Source organism: Saccostrea cucullata, unplaced genomic scaffold (genome assembly GCF_032062105.1).
Source record: "Saccostrea cucullata isolate Sc308-1 unplaced genomic scaffold, CSIRO_AGI_Scuc_v1 ctg3810, whole genome shotgun sequence".
NCBI classification, from domain to species: Eukaryota; Metazoa; Mollusca; class Bivalvia; order Ostreida; family Ostreidae; genus Saccostrea; species Saccostrea cuccullata.
Genome location: NW_026939162.1, coordinates 66172 through 85822, shown reverse-complemented (window position 1 = coordinate 85822; position 19651 = coordinate 66172). Strand labels below are relative to the sequence as shown.

The window sequence follows — 19651 nt, the reverse complement described above, 5'->3', positions numbered from 1 at the left end:
TTTGGTGTTAATGTTTTATTGATTTAGCAATAAAAGGGTCAATGAAGCACCCTTGGAAGAGATGTGGGAGGGCCTGAGAACCAAGAAATTAATTTTTTTTGCCTTAGCTGTACATGTGTACAGAATCATAGTCAGGTTATGGTTTAGGATATATGTACCTTTTTCCCAAATAGCATGTTTCTGCTCATGAACTTTTTCCTGATATGGAACAGTAAAAGGACTTTAGGTGAGAGTCCCTCAAATTTAAGATGACAATCATGCTGAAACAGAATTCATTCAGTGATTAACATTTTATACACCTAGACAAATATATAGTCAATATTTTTATTAAAAATTATGAGTTTGAAGCACACAGTCACCAAAGAATGAATTGATTTTGAAAATTCATACACAATGCAATCACAGTTAATAGCTATGAACTGCCAAACACCCTTTTTTTATCAAGAATACTTTAAAATTAAATCTAAACAATACTTGCCATCTATAATATGAAACTTGAGAACCCGCCTCTTCTTCATGGCAGATCTTTTAATTTTCTCATGGTAGGCTGAGTAGCTTGAGCCTATACAAAAGAAATTGAACATTTTATACGAATACATCTGACAATGATGACTCCCGAGCAAGTCAAGCACTAAATAATGTAAATGTTTGTTCAAGTTACATTTCACGATACTTATTATTTGATTTTTTAAAAATGTGCTTGTACCAAAGAACTTTGGGATCCTCAATCATGTTTTGTCGTCTTCCTCGCCCCGTCTGGATGTTTTCCCTTCAATAATCTGTATACTGATTTCACTCAACCTGTATTTTAACAAAATGGACACAATGAATTAAAATACAAAATGTTATAAATAAAATAAACTTGTTTGTCAATTTCGGAGTTGAAACTCTCAGCCAAGGCATAAATACATCTGTAACTAAGTTTTATGACAACTGATTGTGTATATTCTCAGTAATTAGCAAAAACCCGGTTTCAGTTTCAAATTCCCGGCCCGGCTCGGTTTTAACTACTCATTTTAGTCCCACTTTTCTTTGTCTTGTTTAACATTCCAGAGACATACACCTTTACAGAATAAACTGAAACCCATAAACATTTAATCCCCAAATTATCAAAATACTAATCTAACATTCTGGCAGTAAATAACATATACAGCGAAGTTTTGCTTGACTTTCATTGTTTCACTACATGTATGCACAATGTACTGATCTATGCTGAAAGTGAAAACGGCTGGAAATCGTAAACAAACCTGCAGTGCATGCCAATTCGGGAGTTCGAGCAGTTGTCAAGACAAGAATCTCCTGAAATCTAGACGAGGTTTCAAAAAATTACCACAGGTTGCAAACTTCGTCAAAATAGCGATGCAGACCCGCTCCACTTGATTTGAAATGATTGGCTATTCAACCAAATACACAGTGCCATATTTGGTATGGGTTACTTATCAGAGTAGATCGTTCGTTTTACATTCGAGAAGAGTTTACATATTACTTGAATGAAGAGGATAACATAATACTGAGCTGAAAATTGTGTGTAAAGTATGTTTTAGTAGTTTACAATACAGACTGTAAATGTGCGGGAGATTTTATTGATATTTAAGCTTGAAAACAAAACAAATAAACGTAGGACTTATTCACGGCAATGTATGGGAACCAGTCTAAAAGGCAAAGAAAATTCCGCCAAGTAAACAACAAAGAAAGGGATTTGGGATGTTGTCAGTTCACAGTTGTATGTGTACATTATGTGCGACGGTGACTGCAAGGTAATACATGTGTCTTATTTGTTGCGAATAATTCGTTTCATTTTATTATGGAAATTTATCTGTCCCAACACTAGCAGAAATATATAATTAATCTGACTTCGAAATTCCTTCCTCTCTGTTCCCCCAAGTACATGTAACACTCTTCGCTCTCATTTTTTTTTTAATTTTCATTGTATATTTTTTTGTAGAAAAAAAGGAATGTGGAGCTAATGCATGCTGCTAAGGATGGAAAGGTCTTGTGTTTATTGGTTGTGCCTAAGTAACCAGTCATAGGTGTACCTTATTTCAATTTTAGGTAATGTCTTTTGAGTTTTTTTTAAGTAGAGTGAACAATGCATTTTTCATTCAATATAAATGTAAAATTCTAGAGATAATTTTTTTCAACATTGCTGGATACTCACTACGTGATTTTATCTAAAAAAGTATTTAAATTATTTTCTCACATTTTTTAAAGAGGCCGGGTATGGTGAAGAGATAATTCATTTTTTATTCAAAATTTTATTTTCCATGCATTTGTACAGGGAGTCTGTATACATTTGAGGTGAGCGGCAGATTTTATTTTGAAGATGGGTGACTTTCAGATGTTGTGATGAAGATTGTTGAAAGGGATTATCAACATAGAACCAGTCCATATGAATGTGCAAGTCAGGTGAGGATTGGACTTAAATGTGTAATCAAGAAATGTTTATACATAATGTGCGATGGTGACTGCAAGGTAATACATGTGTCTTCTTTTGTTGCGAATAATTCATTTCATTTTATTATGGAAATTTATCCGTCCCAACACTGGCAGAAATATAATATTAATCTGACTTCAAAATTCCTTCCTCTGTTCCCCCAAGTACATGTAACACTCTTCGCTCTCATTTTTTAAAATTTTCATTGTACATTTTTTGTAGAAACAAGGAATGTGGAGCTAATGCATGCTGCTTAGGATGGAAAGGTCTTGTGTTTATTGGTTGTGCCTGAGACACCAGTCACAGTTGTACCTTACTTCCATTTTAGGTAATGTCTTTTGAGTTTTTTTAAGTAAAGGGAACAATGCATTTTTCATTCAATATAAATGTAAAATTCTAGAGATAACTTTTTTTCAACGTTGCTGGATACTCACTACATGATTTTATCTAAAGAAAAGTATTCAAATTATTTTCTCACATTTTTTAAAGAGGCCGGGTATGGTGAAGAGATAATTCATTTTTTATTCAAAATTTTATTTTCCATGCATTTGTACAGGGAGTCTATACATTTGAGGTGAGCGGCAGATTTAATTTTGAAGATGGGTGACTTTCAGATGTTGTGATGAAGATTGTTGAAAGGAATTATCAGCATAGAACCAATCCATATGAATGTGCAAGTCAGGTGAGGATTGGGCCTAAAAAAAATTTTGTTTGTTTCCTGTAACCCGACCGACCCATTCAAATTATGCCTGGGTGGATTTTTTTCCCTGACAAATGGCAAAACTTTGTTTGATCAATCAGCTGATTCCATTTATTAAATTAAAATAATAGCTTGTAGCTTAATTTGAGACATAAAATATGTCAACCTAGTTTACGTTTACCTTAAATATAAAGAGAAATCATTATTATAACAACAGTTTCCCCCTACAACTTTCTGAAGTTTGTTTCTGCCGCTAGACAGCCATTTTGGACGCCATGTTGGGTGTCCACTGTAAGTATAACACCTGGTATTTTCAGTCTGGGGATGTTTCACCATTCATAAGCAAAAAAAAAAAAAAAATTCCGACCTACCGACCCTTGATTTTTTGGGAATGTTACAGGAAACAAACTTATTTTTTTTTTTAAGCCTTGGACTTCAACGTGTAATCAAGAAATGTTTATATATTACTTAGCTTAGTGAAAGCACACCACAAACATTTTAAGTATCTCAGTAAGTTTCATGGATATTACAGATGTATCACAATCATATGTTTGACATTGAGTCGCATTGTCTAAATTTCCATTATGTTAAGTTATACATGTTTTAGGTTAAAGCTTGTGCTTTAATTTCAATAGAAGTAATGAAAATCTTTTTAAAATTGTATTGTTTTTCTTTATAATTTTGAAAATGATTATTATTAGGACTTGTACAACACCTGAGTACCTAGATGACTGTTGAACTAATTGGTGAACAAGAAAAGATGTCAGAGAGGGGAAACCAATTCAGATGTCATGATCAAGAATATATACTCTTATCAATGATATGATCAAGAATATGTAAACTTGTAATGATTTAAAATATCTTATAGATCTGTAAATCACTCTTAATTACTTAATTGTTCACACATTATCATCTACACTTATGCTATAAATCTTATCTGTATATTAATCGCCCCCTCTTATCTAACCCCCTGCTGATCGTAATGACCTGTGTATTGACTCCTGATCTTAAGGATCTTGTAATGTGCTCCTGATCGTCAGGAACAGATCTTGAGTATATATATAGTGCAACAGAATTTTAGAATAAGATAGGAAGATTGAAATATAGAAGACTTAGTAGATAGAACTGTTAGAGATAGATAAAGTTACTCACTTACTTGGACTATTACCTAATATTTCTTTGATTTATATGTACATGTGATTGTTTTACTTGGATTTTATTTTTTGTGAATTATTTTTCCTGAATGTTTCTATTTGTGATGTGCTGTGTAAGTAAACTGTAGACTAGAATTTCGGCATCTATTTTCAAGATATGAGGAACAAGGATAAATTAATTTATTCATGCAAACTGACATTATGAAATGTGTTGTAAGACCGCTCGGTGCGGCGCTACAAACTAACTATGAAAGATCTTGCAGATTTATAGATGAACATTCAAGCATTCATAGTTTTGAATGTTATTCAGCCAGAGAGTTTTAGCACAAATTTAATTTTCAGTACAGTATTTTAAACTGGATATGTAATTTTAAGTACAGTTATGTAAAATGAATATATGTTACTTATTATGATTGTCAATTTTCAACAGGACATAATTGTAGTTTATTTATACGATCACTCTTGCAGAACAAAACACACAGAACTTTTTTTCTCTGTGTGCATCATACACTTGTAAACGTTTTACACCATCATGTATACATATTGTACATCGATGACATGTAAATCGAGCACACACATGAAAATGCGTATATCTGAATACATGCAAACATGCATCTACCATAACCTATTACATATTTTCCAAGGTGTGTGAAGTCGAGCACATACATGAAAATGTGTGAAGCTGGACACATACACAAATACACATGCATCTGCCACAACCTATTACATATTTTCCCAGGTGTGTGAAGTCGAGCACATACATGAAAATGTGTGAAGCTGGACACATACACAAATACACATGCATCTGCCACAACCTATTACATATTTTCCAAGGCGTGTGAAGTCGAGCACATACATGAAAATGTGTGAAGCTGGACACATATGCGAACACACTAACATATATCACAGACATAAAAACATAATCTAAACTAAGTCAAGCACAGACAGGCTCACTAGGTGAAGCTGGACTCATACATGATCTCATGCATTTTGCAAACTGCATCCTCACATATATTCTAATAGATTTTTCACCATTTTTTGTGTTTGTGAATATGTAAAATGCATCATTTTGCATTACAAGTTGAGGATGTTATTAGGCTGTACATAAGCGCAAATCAAATAGCCTTTTATGTAATTTTTTTCACATTTTTAATTCAATTTAAACTGCAAAGTTTATTTTATATATGTACATGCACCATAAAGAATGAATAATATTGTACCGGTATTATATTTTAAGTGAAATGGGACCTCCATTTCATAAGCAGAAATGTGAAATTTATACTTATCATCTGTATTTATTTTTAATTTTGTCTCACATGTATCTGAATGTTTAAAGGAAAACAAAAGTCAAAGATAGCTCAATATAATGTTAATATTCAAGGTTATAACTGGATATTGTTTGTGCTGTATATCTGACTCATCATATGATGAGAAGCCAAAATGTAGAATATTTTTGTTTGGAAAATGAAAATTATCAATATGCCAATTTTTCCCATTGTTATATTATTAATTAATATATCATTAATATCAATGTACATATAAAAAATCTATGCCATCCAATCCAGAGAGTTGTAGGCAATCCTGGTGCAGATAATATTTTTTTCTCGTGTTTTGTAGTAGAGTGGGAACACATTGTATGGGTTGAATGTATAAATGGTTTTGGTTGTATATGTTGGCATGGCCAAAGGAAGGCCAATGAGAAATGAGTATTCATTAATGTGTTCAAATCATTCTAAGCCAGTGCTCTTCAATACATACGCATTTTTTTTTTGCTTTATATATAAAATATATATCATATTTGTATAAATATATATAATGGTAATGGAAATAACAAATTGTTGAAATGTATTTTAATTTGGATTTTTTCATACTTGCAAATATTATAGGGTGTTCATGCATTTTTAACTATTGCACTGAATGCACGTCCGGCATTCTCCCTTGAGACATTATTTACATAGCGACGGACACAGGTTTTCCATAGTTAACCATCTATGGTTTTTGCCTGGGCGGTTTTTAATGTCTGTGATAGGGATATAATTTATTACAAGTAGAATATTTTACAAATGCATTCCATTGCTTTATTGTTTCACATTCAATGTAATGTAAGTTAAATATGTATCAAAATAAATGCCAGCTGCTCCAACTAAGCTAACCTGGCTTACAGCATAGTTGTTGTATTATTTGAGGTGTAGTCTGTCAAATAATGATGAGTCGAGTGTTTGATTCTGTAGATGACCATTTCTAATACTAATTTCAACTGGAAATGGATACAAGATAATTTAAAAAGATATCTTTGACATTTGTCTTAAAATTCTGGGTACTGACTAGATTAGATTCTTTAAACCAACTGTAAAAATCCAAAGTATAAGTGTATTAAACAATAGTCAGCATTTAAATAAGACTTTTATAAAATATGTATATTTAATGAACTTTAATATGGCATTAAAGGTGAAAGGTTATATTTAATTATCTTTTCGTGTAAGTAAAGGTTACCTTTTCACCTTTACTTTTTGTAAAGTTAATACAAAGATGACCTTGCTTTTTGGAGCACCTTTAATGAAATTTACTTCGCAAGTAAAGTTTTGTAAAGGTGTTTTTTCAAGCAGTGTAAATATTTAGGAATTAACTTGACAAAACGAAAAAAAAAGGAATAACCAGCAGAAAAAAAAATTCAGATATAATTATGGTACTCATTTAAATGTTATATATTTTAATGGAGAAAAATAATTGAGATCGGCATTCCATAATTCTCGACTCACCGCACAAATTAAATTTACGATTATCATTACCATATGTTAAAAATTAATGTAAACAAACAGATCGTAATTAAATGTGGGCACGTACTGATTTTGCAAACATATGTAAAGAAATTGGGCTTCCAGAAGAATTAAGGAAAAAAAATATAATTAGCGTTTTAATTTCCCTACTAACAATGATTGGGAGACCCGGGATCGTGACTTGCGTCCGGCGTGTTATAATCAATTATTTTTTAAAAATCATAGGCCTGTATGGTAATAATGTTAAAGTATGTTTCATGTAAAATTTTATTTTTTCCTTAACTGAGCACCATGAAAATATCATGCATGTACATGTATAGTTAACTGAGCACCATGAAAATATCATGCATGTACATGTATAGTCTAATTGTTCCTGTATAACAGGTTTTTCTGTATGCAATTCTAAAAAAGAAGATATGACTAGACCATAAACCAAACAGACAAGTCAAAATGTAGATCTAGAATATCTTGACTTTCACATATTAAACATTTTAAATGTGAAATTGTTATGATTTTTTTATTTAAATTCATAATTTATACTTATCTAAAATTTTATTTCATCATCTGATGTGTTATTTTTCAAACATGTAAAATATATAGTTGCTAAATAAAATTTAAGATAATCGAAATGTTTTTTTTTTTCATTTAACTTCAGTTTCTTCTCAGTTTATGGTCAGCTCAGTGCTGTACACATGTATTTCAATTTTTAATTTTGTTTTATGTGTGAAAATTTAATAATTTATATTTAATAGAATATCTTTTCTAAATTGTTATCATCTGACAGATTTACAGTCATAAATACTGTAGTGAGGTCACACAAGTTCCTTAGATCTTATAAAACATGCATAAGAAATTAAGAATTCACAGTATTTTTAACTCATTCATGAGTAAGCCAGGCTTGTATTTGACCTTGGCATTTGATCTTAAATGTTAATCAGTGTCTGATTGAGAAATATTAAAATGCTCCACACATGTTTCTTAGATCTTATAAAACATACATAAGAATTCACAGTATTTACAGCATTTATAACACATTCTTGAGTAAATATTGTATATGACCTTGACATTTGATCATAAACTTTCAGTGTTTAATGAGGAAAAATACTTTATCAAGTTCACAATATTTTTATTCAAGGTGATTCCTCAACAATGTGTAACAATTGAATATTTCATTACCATGAGACAAAGTCAGTAAAAGTATCCATGTACAGCATTTATGAATTTCAATGCAAAGATCACAGATACATGTACATGAACTTTGTTAAATTTAAGTTTATCAATGTTTTTATCACAGTTGTATAATGTTTAACATGCATATGATTTGGCTTCCTTATCCATCTTTCAAACTTGAAATTCAAATGTCAGAGTTATTGTCAGAGAGATGGTCATAAACCGAACAGTTCCACAAATGTCAATAATGCACAGAAAACAAACACTGATCGCTTTTAAGAAAAGCCCCATGATTTCAGACTTGGGACTCTTTGACACAGGTTTGAACATCTTTCATCATTTACTCTAACAGCATATGGCATGATCTGCATTCTTACAGCTGCAAATGTGCAGGGTTTCCTGAAAAAAAAATATTAAAGGCATGTATTTTAAACATGTTAAATTTTGTCATACACATTTCATACACATTTAAAATTTAAAATGATTTTGATTGTACAATTGGCTTTAATTTCACCGTTTTCTCTCCCAAAAGTAACGCATTTTGAAATCATGAAAAATAAAATCTTATACTGCAACCTCAGTCATATAAGATAAAAAAAATCTTATTTAACATAATTTACTTGTACATTATAATTCATTTCATCTTGTCAACTTGCTAACAAGTATGAATACATTTGTTTGAGTGACTTTTCTCTATATTCTGCTTGTATTTATCTATTTAATGTTTTTTCTTGGTTTTCTCTTTTTTGGTCTTGAAATTTGAATATAAAAAAGAAGAAAATATCTATAAAACAACAACATGATGACCAGATGACCAGAAAACTTTCCTCAGTTTTATTCTCAAGATTCATTTTTGAAAGAAGAAAATCACTTGTTTCGAGAAACTGCAGACATGTCACCTCAACTCAGATAAAGATGTTTATGTATTTTAAAGACCATGTAAAAATACATGATAAAAATAAAATCATACATACTTTTTAGATTAAAATCCTTTATACTGTGATGACGTGTGAGTCCGGGCAAATCCATTCTCTGTAATGATGAATATTAAAAGATTGATTAATGTTTCATAAATCACAATACATCATATATACATGTACAATATGTAAGTGCACTGCTGAGTGAGCTTATTAAACATTTAAGGCAGTAGCATTAGAAATGGTCATGATGATTCTACTTTCATTTATTATAAATTACACTGAAATGAAAGTAACTATTTTCTGACCTTATTAGGGAAATGATGAGAGTAACAACCTGATTAAGGCATAATACATATGATTGTTATAGTCTTAGAGCTCATTGATAGCTGATTGAATCATATGACAGAGTATTTGTAAACATTTATCCCCCTTCTGTCTACACTACTTCTTTTTTCCGCATCCAATTTTTGTTTATATTAAATAGAATAAAATGTTTATGGTTTTAGACATTAGAACATTGTTTAAAGAGATAAATATGTATAAAAATGCAAACATGTACAGTGTACAGTCACAGTGTGTAGTATACTTACATGACCGCGCATCTTCTATTCAAGTCCGCTGTTGACAGTTCCTGTGGAATTATCCAAATAAACAGAGAATATTTAACAGAAAAAACATGTTATTACACTTTTACACAAGTAAGAATCGGTTAAATCTTCCAAACAAGCTGAAGAAGTATGGTCTTTCGATGCCTAGACTCTTCGTTGTTTACATTCCCAAAGTCTTCCGGTGATCGTTCACGGTTAGATCGTACGCCGTGTTACTCGAAGTTCATAATGTAAATCCGTTTTGAGAGAAAAGAATGTCTTATTTCCTATTGAAAGAATTCAATCCAAAAAATGCCTTATTTGGCCTAGCAAATATGTAAATTTTGAAAAGGGCATTAGAAAATATGTTTTGGGTTATTATCAACCTAGAACATTGACACATTTCACATGTGCAATAATTTCGTCAAAACCGGATGTTTCGATGTCAAACTAAATTCTAAAACGCAGCATGGTTCGAGGTTTTCCGGAAAATGGCTCAAATTTTACACAATAAATCGTGAATTTCACATAGAGCACAGTCGTTACCGCAAAATATTGAAACAGAAAAATAATTATAACTGTTCGACAAATAAATTCCAATGAAAATATTTTGCGGTAACGAGTGTGCTCATGGTGAAAAAAAATAAAATAAAATGTCAACGCGTGTAAAAATGCTATGATCATGAACCACCATATTTGTCTTTGTCTTTTATACAAATTTTAAAGGATCAATTAGAAAGGTGTATAATATTGATTATGTAAGTGGATGGACACTCATATCACACAAGTAAGAAAATGTCAACTGAGGCACCTATAGACATGTTTGACTACTGGAATAAATATGATGGCTTCAGTCTAAAAACATATCCGTTAAAAATGCCGATTTATCGACAATTCTTTTTCCAAAATTAGATTGATTTACAGACAAGTACAACTTTCAACTTACTATATGTATGACTATCGCAAATGTAAACTTTCATGTCAATATATTATGTTTGTTTATGACTGTGACGAGCATAAGAAATTAGAGTTAAATCTATAGATCTACTTTGTTATCAAGAATCGGTAATTTTTTTAGAGTGAGTCAGTGATTCATTGGTAGATCATAGGACATCAAATAAATAGATAACACACATTGTGATAGAAAAAAGCAGTCAATTGTTCATTGAAGGCAATACATGTGGCAAAGAATTTAAAAATTACATTTTTAAAATCAAAGGAAAACAAACTTATGAGTTCACAGTTGTACATGACGTTACTCAGTGTACGTCATTTGTGACGTCATAATAGATGCAGTCATTGGGAATCAGTGGCAGGGAGAAAGTGGGAAAATTCTTCTTTTTTTTTAAGATATACATGTAGTTTTCTGTCGCTTTGTTGAATTCATTTAATTAAACACGGGAAATTATCTATTATTAAAAAATTTAACAACTCTGTAAACTGGATTCAACGTAGAACTCGTATGTGTGTTTACATAAAATGCACATGTTCGTTTTAACAAATCCGCACGTCGATGCATACAATACATATATTTGTATAAGTATCGCATGTAGCAGCAATATATATTAATCAGTTGTTTTTTTTTTTTTAATTTCAAATCCTAAAAAACATTCATTTCACTACATAAAACCCGCGTATATAATTTTTATGCACTTGCATAACGTGGAAAATAATTTTTAGCTTTCTTCAAAAGTATTATGAAGATGTGGTTTCAATTTTGTTTTCAGAAACAAGAGCTGAATTTAAAATATATGACCCTAGATAGTGTTTATTATTATTTATAAAAGAACATCAAATCAAATATCCTTCTTTGGCCACTATAGTGTTTCTCATATCAAATATTGATTATTCTGTATTTTAATTTTTTTGCATGTAGATCAACATTCAAAATTGCCCCTGCATTGTTATGGCTTAGGGTGGGGGGATAGGTGGAGTAGGGGGACTATGTCTTCCTCTGCATTTAATATCTGAAAATCGCTGGATCCGCTACTACGAAGATTAGTACACTGTAGTTTATCACTATACGATTAGAAGAGGTCCCGGGGGGGGGGTCATGCTTTGACATAAATTATACGTTCATTATATACAATTATTTGAGCATTATTGTGAATACAGGACTTGTCTAAAATTATATTTCAAAATTATATAATTTACTGTTACATTTTTTTGAAAAATTATTTTTAAAAGATAGAACTTTGTATATGTTCGTCCTTTGTATACCCCCCCTTTCTTTTCTGAAATTGCTTACTACGATCATAAATGTGTTTTCTATTTCAAGAAAAACTGAGACCATTTTACACTTTCCTCTTATAAATGCTGTCTACAATAAGGTCTTTTTAAGGAGCCTTTTCGGGTAAAATCAATCTTTCCCTGTAAGTATTACATGTAGTAAAATGTTAATGTCTGTACTTGTATTTCACTTTTTATTTTGACACGTATTTATAAGAATTACATACGCATGGAAATCATAATGTAAAAATGAAATGGAAAGTGATAAACGATAAGCTAGCAATGCATAATTAAAAAAACGTAATAAAATTATTACATGTAAGTCAATCGATAACAATGTATTAACAACACACTACAAATACCGTACTCCATACATAAAATTTTTTACTGGATTAAACATGACCCAGCGATTGGCTGGTTCGCGAAGATGAGAAAAAATATCTGTGAGATTGAGGTGTGCGCGAATCTCGCGGATATTTCTCGCTTGCCTGTGAAAATTTATTAACAGCTGAGGCCTGATATTCGCGAGTGCTCGCCAAGTTATTAAAAATGTGTAGAAAAAGGTCCTTTCAACAATTGTGTACATGTACTTCTTTTCAAGTAATGTACTGGTATTTAGATCTAGATTTTTATCGCAAATCTCGCTTCAAAGTATACACTCCGGCCGAAATAGCGTTGCGTTGTGTGATGATACTGTTGGATCTGACAATTGAACAATTTGAATCACGGATTTCGTTTTGTAAAACAAGCGTTTTAATTGGTTGATTAGGACCCGCCCGCTCTCGCGCGGAAAGCGTTGTTGACTTTCTGGAAAAAAAAAAACAACAAACAAACTATAAAATTTCTTTTTTGCATGTGATATATTCCTTACGCAGACGATTCATGGATATCATTCGATGGGACACACTATTTCATTTCATCTTAAAGTCATATACGCTGTATGAACGCGGAATTTTATGTGAAACAAAATGATTAATGATTTAAAACACATGAAGTGTAATGAAAAATAATACTTTCCACAAAATTGTACTATAGATGTCGTTGTAATAACAAAACAATTAAACATATCTTGGAATAAAGAATTCAGTCTTTTCATGAATATTGATGAAGGAAGTGCGTCAACAGTAGGCCTATATATAGAAACACATGTCCACGGGAAATCACAGACAACGAGGTATGTTGCATTTTGACAAAAATTATTAATATTAAGGACAATATGCGTCATAACAGAGAAGATGGTTGATACTGAATACATTAAAATATAAGTACCATTAAGAGTAAGACGCTTGCCATCCACGTCAAAAGTGAGTAGTATCTCAAACGGCCTACCTTGTTTTCTTTACGCCACGTGTGTTTGTCAATCTAAAAGTAGCGACGGCGTCACGTGATGGATTTATTTTAAAATAGCTATTTTTCTTTCCTTGCAGGATAATAAATAATTATAATTTGATAACTTTGTAACGCGTTTAATTTGAATGGTGTAATTTACAGTATTTTCGTAACTTTTATTGATAAATAGATGATATCAATTTCCAATCGTATTTTAAATGGCGCAAGTTATAGCGTGTATACTTTTAAATGTATTTCTGCCGATTTCCTATTGAAGACATTTTACACTTTAGGTGTTTTTTCTGTGCGACTTTTCAGTGCATTAAAAATATTTTCTCCATGTTTTAGTCATAAGTGCATGAGCTATTTCATTGCGTTGGCAAACAGAAATTTACAACGGGGTATTACTGGAAATCATGTAATTACCCAGCTGATAGCGGACAACTTGTTATTCAGTGGAAAAAAAATTCATAATCATAGGTGGTAAAACACGTAAAACATCGGATTTATTCAAAAGTTTACTGTTTTATTGTCAATACTGTCAAAAATACCATATGTTTTTAATGCATCTGTGCTACTACGTTCCCATTTCAACGGTCGCCATGGCAATAAACATGCGACCAGAAAAATCTAGGTCTTTGTTCTTTTTTGCGGGAAGTGAAATTTTTACTGTTATGGCGAATGTTATTCATTAAAATATGAAATATTACTTATAATTCATGTTAAAAAATAATTAATGTAACAACATTTAAGTACTTTTTGTTTTTATTGGTGCATTGAAGAAAAAACAAGAGGCCCATGGGCCTTATAGGTCACCTGAGCATTATGCAACAACTTTCCAGTGATTGAATTTAATCAATGTTTTAAGCCAGATGCTATAGCATTTACAGTTTTGATCATCATAACTATACACTTAGCAGTTGCTTAGTTTGGTTAATTAATACCCATAGGCAGGGTAAGGGAACAAAATATGCATTTCAACAAATCAATAATATTTAAGAAATGAATTTAATTTTTGAAGATTCATGGGGTTATGAACTACGACGCTTCACGCCGGCATATTTCATGAAGCGCGTTAGTTAAAAAAATAATTTTTTTTTTAATTTTATTCATTCAGAATTATCATCTTTATTGATTATGAAGTTGATAAGATAAATATAAAATTGATTCTAATTATTGCATTTTAAAAGTCCTATATTCCTATATATCTGTGCATTGTAATAGCAAGGTCATTCTATCGCTAATTGACGTGACGTTACATTACAAAAAATGACGTTCTTATTGCATTTTTCTATTAAAACATTGCCATATTGCAAGACCTCGTTTTTAAAAAGTATAATAGATATTGAAAAAAGAAAAACGGTTATGAAAAGCTTAAAGTCTATACCATCTATGGTAAAAATCGCGTTAATATCTTGCAAGAGGCATTTTTTGATGGTTCGTGGACTTTGCTCTTTTATAAATATTTCTTTTGTAAACATTTTATATCGTATTTCGTTTTCGTAATTTATTCTGAAATATGAATGAACCTTTGCTCGAATCAGATTGGCTGTAGGATACAGGATAGGATAGGATAGGAAAGGATTGGATTAACTTCTATATGTTTCTATCGTGAATCATCAATCCTGAATCCTATCCGATACCATCCCATGTCAACTTATGGGATAGCAGCACTGTAATTGTTGTCATGTCACAGTAAACACAGACAGGACTAGTAATTGTCGACATGTCACAGTAAACACAGACAGGACTAGTAATTTTCGTCATGTAACAGTAAACACGGACAGGACTAGTTATTGTAGTCTTATAACAGTAAACACGGACAGGACTAGTAATTGTCGCCATGTTACAGTAAACACGGACAGGACTAGTGATTGTTGTCATGTCACAGAAAACACAGAAAGGACTAGTAATTGTCGTCATGTCACAGTAAACACAGACAGGACTAGTAATTGTCGTCATGTCACAGTAAACTCAGACAAGACTAGTAATTGTCGTTATGTCAAAGTAAACACAGACAGGACTAGTAATCGTCATCATGTCATGGTTAACACAGACAGGACCAGTTATTGTCGTAGAAACATGTCGTAATTGTCACAGTTAACACAGACAAGCCCAGTAACTGTCGTCATGTCACAGTAGAGACAGATAGGACTAGTAATTGTCCTCATGTCACAGTAAACATAGACAGGACCAGTTATTGTCGTCATCTCACATTAAACACAGACAGGACTGGTAATTGTCCACAGTAAAAACAAACAGGACCAGTAATTCTTCTCATGTCACAGTAAACACAGACAGGACTAGTAATTGTCGTCATGTCACAGTAAACACAGACAGGACTAGTAATTGTCGTCACACAGAGAGGGACTAGTAATTGTGATCATGTCACAGTAAACACAGACAGGACCAGTAATTGTCGTCAGTAAACACAAACAGGACTAGTAATTGTCGTCATGTCACAGTTAATACAGACAGGACTAGAAATTCTTGTCTTGTCACAGATAACATAGACAGAACAAAAAATTGTCGCCATGTCACAGTAAACATAGACAGGACTAATAATTGTCGTCATCTAACCGTGAACACAGACAGGACTATTAATTGTCGTCATGTCACAGTAAAAACAAACAGGACCAGTAATTCTTGTCATGTCACAGTAAACACAGACAGGAATAGTTATTGTCGTCATGTCACAGTAAACACAGACAGGACTATTAATTGTCGTCAAGTCACAGTAAACACAGACAGAACTAGTAATTGTTGTCATGTCACAGTAAACACAGACAGGACTAGTAATTGTCGTCATGTCACAGTAAACACAGACAGGACTAGTAATTGTCGTCATTTAACAGTAAACAAGGGCAGAGCTAGTAACTGTCGTCATGTCACAGTAATCACAGACAGGACTAGTAATTGTCGTCATGTCACAGTAAACACACACAGGACTAGTAATTGTCGTCATGTCACAGTAAACACAGACAGGACTAGGAATTGTCGTCATGTGACAGTAAACAAAGACAGGACTGGTAATTGTCGTCATGTCACAGTAAACACAGACAGAACTAGTAATTGTTGTCATGTCACAGTAAACACAGACAATTGTTGTCATGTCACAGTAAACACACACAGGACCAGTAATTGTCATCATGTCACAGTCAACAAAGACAGGACTAGTAATTGTCGTCATGTCACAGTAAATACAGACAGGACTAGTTATTTTCGTCATGTCACAGTTAACACAGACAGGACTAGTAATTGTCGTCATGTCACAGTAAACACAGACAGGACTAGTAATTGTCGTCATGTCACAGTAAACACAGACAGGACTAGTAATTGTCGTCATGTCACAGTAAACAGAGACAGGACTAGTAATTGTCGTCATGTCACGGTAAACATGGACACGTTTAGTGATTGTGGTCATGTCACACTAAACACAGAAAAGACTAGAAATTGTCGTCATGGTAATTGTCGTCATGTCACAGTTAACACAGACAAGACCAGTAATTGTCGTCATGTCACAGCTAACACAGACAGGACTAGTAATTGTCGTCATGTCACATTTAACACAGACAGGACCAGTAATTGTCGTCATGTCACAGTTAACATGGACAGGACTAGTAATTCTCGTCATGTCACAGTAAATACAGATAGGACTAGTAATTGTCCTCATGTCACAGTAAACATAGACAGGACCAGTAATTGTCGTCATCACAGTAAACACAGGCAGGACCAGTAATTGTGAATGTAACAGTAAACACAGACAGGACCAGTAATTGTGGTCATGTCACAGTAAACAAAGACAGGACTAGTTATTGTCGTCATTTCACAGTAAACACAGACAGGACTAGTAATTGTCGTCATTTCACAGTAAAAACAAGCAGGACCAGTAATTTTTGTCATGTCACAGTAAACACAGACAGGACTAGTAAGGGTCTTCATGTCACAGTAAACACAGACAGGACTGGTAATTGTCGTCATGTCACAGTAAACACAGACAGGACTAGTAATTGTCGTCATGTCACAGTAAACACAGACAGGACTAGTAATTGTCGTCATGTCACAGTCAACACAGACAGGACTAGTAATTGTCGTCATTGTAAACACAGACTTGACTAGTAATTGTCGTCATGTCACAGTAAACACAGACAGGACTAGTAATTGTCGTCAGGTCACAGTAAACACAGACAGGACTAGTAATTGTCGTCATGTCACAGTAAACACAGAGAGGACTAGTTATTGCCGTCATGTCACAGTAAACACAGAAAGGACCAGTAATTGTCGTCATCTCACAGTAAACACAGACAGGACTAATAATTGTTGTCATCTCACCGTAAACACAGGCAGGACTAATAATTGTCGTCATGTCACAGTAAAAACAATCAGGACCAGTAATTCTTGTCATATCACAGGAAACACAGACAGGACTAGTAATTGTTGTCATCTCACAGTAAACACAGAAAGGACTGGTAATTTTCGCCATGTCACAGTAAACACAGACAGGACTATTTATTGTCGTCATGTCACAGTAAACACAGACAGGACTAGTAATTGTCGTCATGTCACTGTAAACACAGACAGGACTAGTAATTGTCGTCATGTCACAGTTAACACAGACAGGACTAGTAATTGACGTCATGTCACAGTAAACACAGAGAGGACTAGTAATTGTCGTCATGTCACAGTAAACAGAGGCAGGACTAGTAATTGTCGTCATGTCACAGTCAACACAGACAGGACTGGTAATTGTCGTCATGTCGCAGTTAACACATACAGGCCAAGTAATTGTCGTCATGTCACAGTAAACACAGAGAGGACTAGATATTGTCGTCATGTCACAGTAAACACAAATAGAACTAGTAATTGTCGTCATGTCACTGTAAACACAAACAGGACTAGTAATTGTCGTCATGTCACAGTTAACACAGATAGGACTAGTAATTGACGTCATGTCACAGTAAACACAGAGAGGACTAGATATTGTCGTCATGTCACAGTAAACACAAATAGAACTAGTAATTGTCCTCATGTCACAGTAAACATAGACAGGACTAGTAATTCTCGTCATGTCACAGTAAATACAGATAGGACTAGTAATTGTCCTCATGTCACAGTAAACATAGACATGACCAGTAATTGTCGTCATCTCACAGTAAACACAGGCAGGACCGGTAATTGTCGTCATGTCACAGTAAACACAGACAGGACCAGTAATTGTCGTCATGTCACAGTCAACACAGACAGGACCAGTAATTGTCGTCATGTCACAGGAAACACAGAAAGGACTAATAATTGTTGTCATCTCACCGTAAACACAGGCAGGACTAGTAATTGTCGACATGTCACAGTAAAAACAAACAGGACCAGTAATTTTTGTCATACCACAGTAAACACAGACAGGACTATTTATTGTCGTCATGACACAGTAAAAACAAACAGAACCACTAATTGTCGTCATGTCACAGTAAATACAGACAGGACTATTTATTGTCGTCATGTCACAGAAAATACAGACAGGACTAGATATTGTCGTCATGTCACAGTCAACACAGACAGGACTAGTAATTGTCGTCATGTCACAGTAAACATAGACATGACTAGTAATTGTCGTCATGTCACAGTAAACACAGACAGGACTAGTAATTGTCGTCATGTCACAGTAAATAAAGACAGGACTAGTAATTGTCGTCATGTCACAGTAAACACAGAGAGGACTGGTAATTGTCATCATGTCACAGTAAACATAGAAAGGACCAGTAATTGTCGTCATGTCACAGTAAACACAGACAGGACTAGTAATTGTCGTCATGTCACAGTAAACACAGAGAGGACTGGTAATTGTCGTCATGTCACAGTAAACATAGAAAGGACCAGTAATTGTCGTCATGTCACAGTAAACATAGACAGGACTAGTAATTGTCGTCATGTCACAGTAAACATAGACAGGACTAGTAATTGTTGTCATGTCACAGTAAACACAGAGAGGACTAGATATTGTCGTCATCTCACAGTAAACACAGAGAGGACTAGATATTGTCGTCATGTCACAGTAAAAACAGAGAGGACCAGTAATTGTCGTCATGTCACAGTAAACACAGACAGGACTAGTAATTGTTGTCATACCACAGTAAACACTTACAGGACTAGTAATTGTGATCATGTCACAGTAAACATAGAAAGGACTAATAAATGTTGTCATTTCACAGTAAACACAGACAGGACTAGTAATTGTTGTCATGTCACAGTCAACACAGACAGGACTAGTAATTGTTGTCATGCCACAGTCAACACAGACAGGACTAGTAATTGTTGTCATACCACAGTAAACACTTACAGGACTAGTAATTGTCG

General features: G+C 33.3%; 2 long non-coding RNA genes across 4 annotated transcripts; one reads left to right on the top strand and one right to left on the bottom strand.

Moving 5' to 3' along the window:
- Positions 1-266: 266 nt before the first annotated feature.
- LOC134252392 (uncharacterized) lies at positions 267-1352 on the bottom strand. The gene is made up of 3 exons (XR_009988960.1): positions 1248-1352; positions 707-801; positions 267-562 (listed from the first exon to the last, which is right to left on the bottom strand). It is a non-coding gene; the product is annotated as an uncharacterized LOC134252392 (long non-coding RNA).
- A 301-nt stretch (positions 1353-1653) lies between these two features.
- Positions 1654-4528, top strand: LOC134252393 (uncharacterized). Of its 3 annotated transcripts, none has more exons than XR_009988963.1 (4): positions 1654-1757; positions 2657-2762; positions 2991-3116; positions 3836-4528. It is a non-coding gene; the product is annotated as an uncharacterized LOC134252393 (long non-coding RNA). The 3 variants fall into 3 exon arrangements; XR_009988962.1 differs by lacking the exon at positions 1654-1757 and adding an exon at positions 2231-2406; XR_009988961.1 differs by lacking the exon at positions 1654-1757 and adding an exon at positions 2231-2472.
- Positions 4529-19651: the final 15123 nt, after the last annotated feature.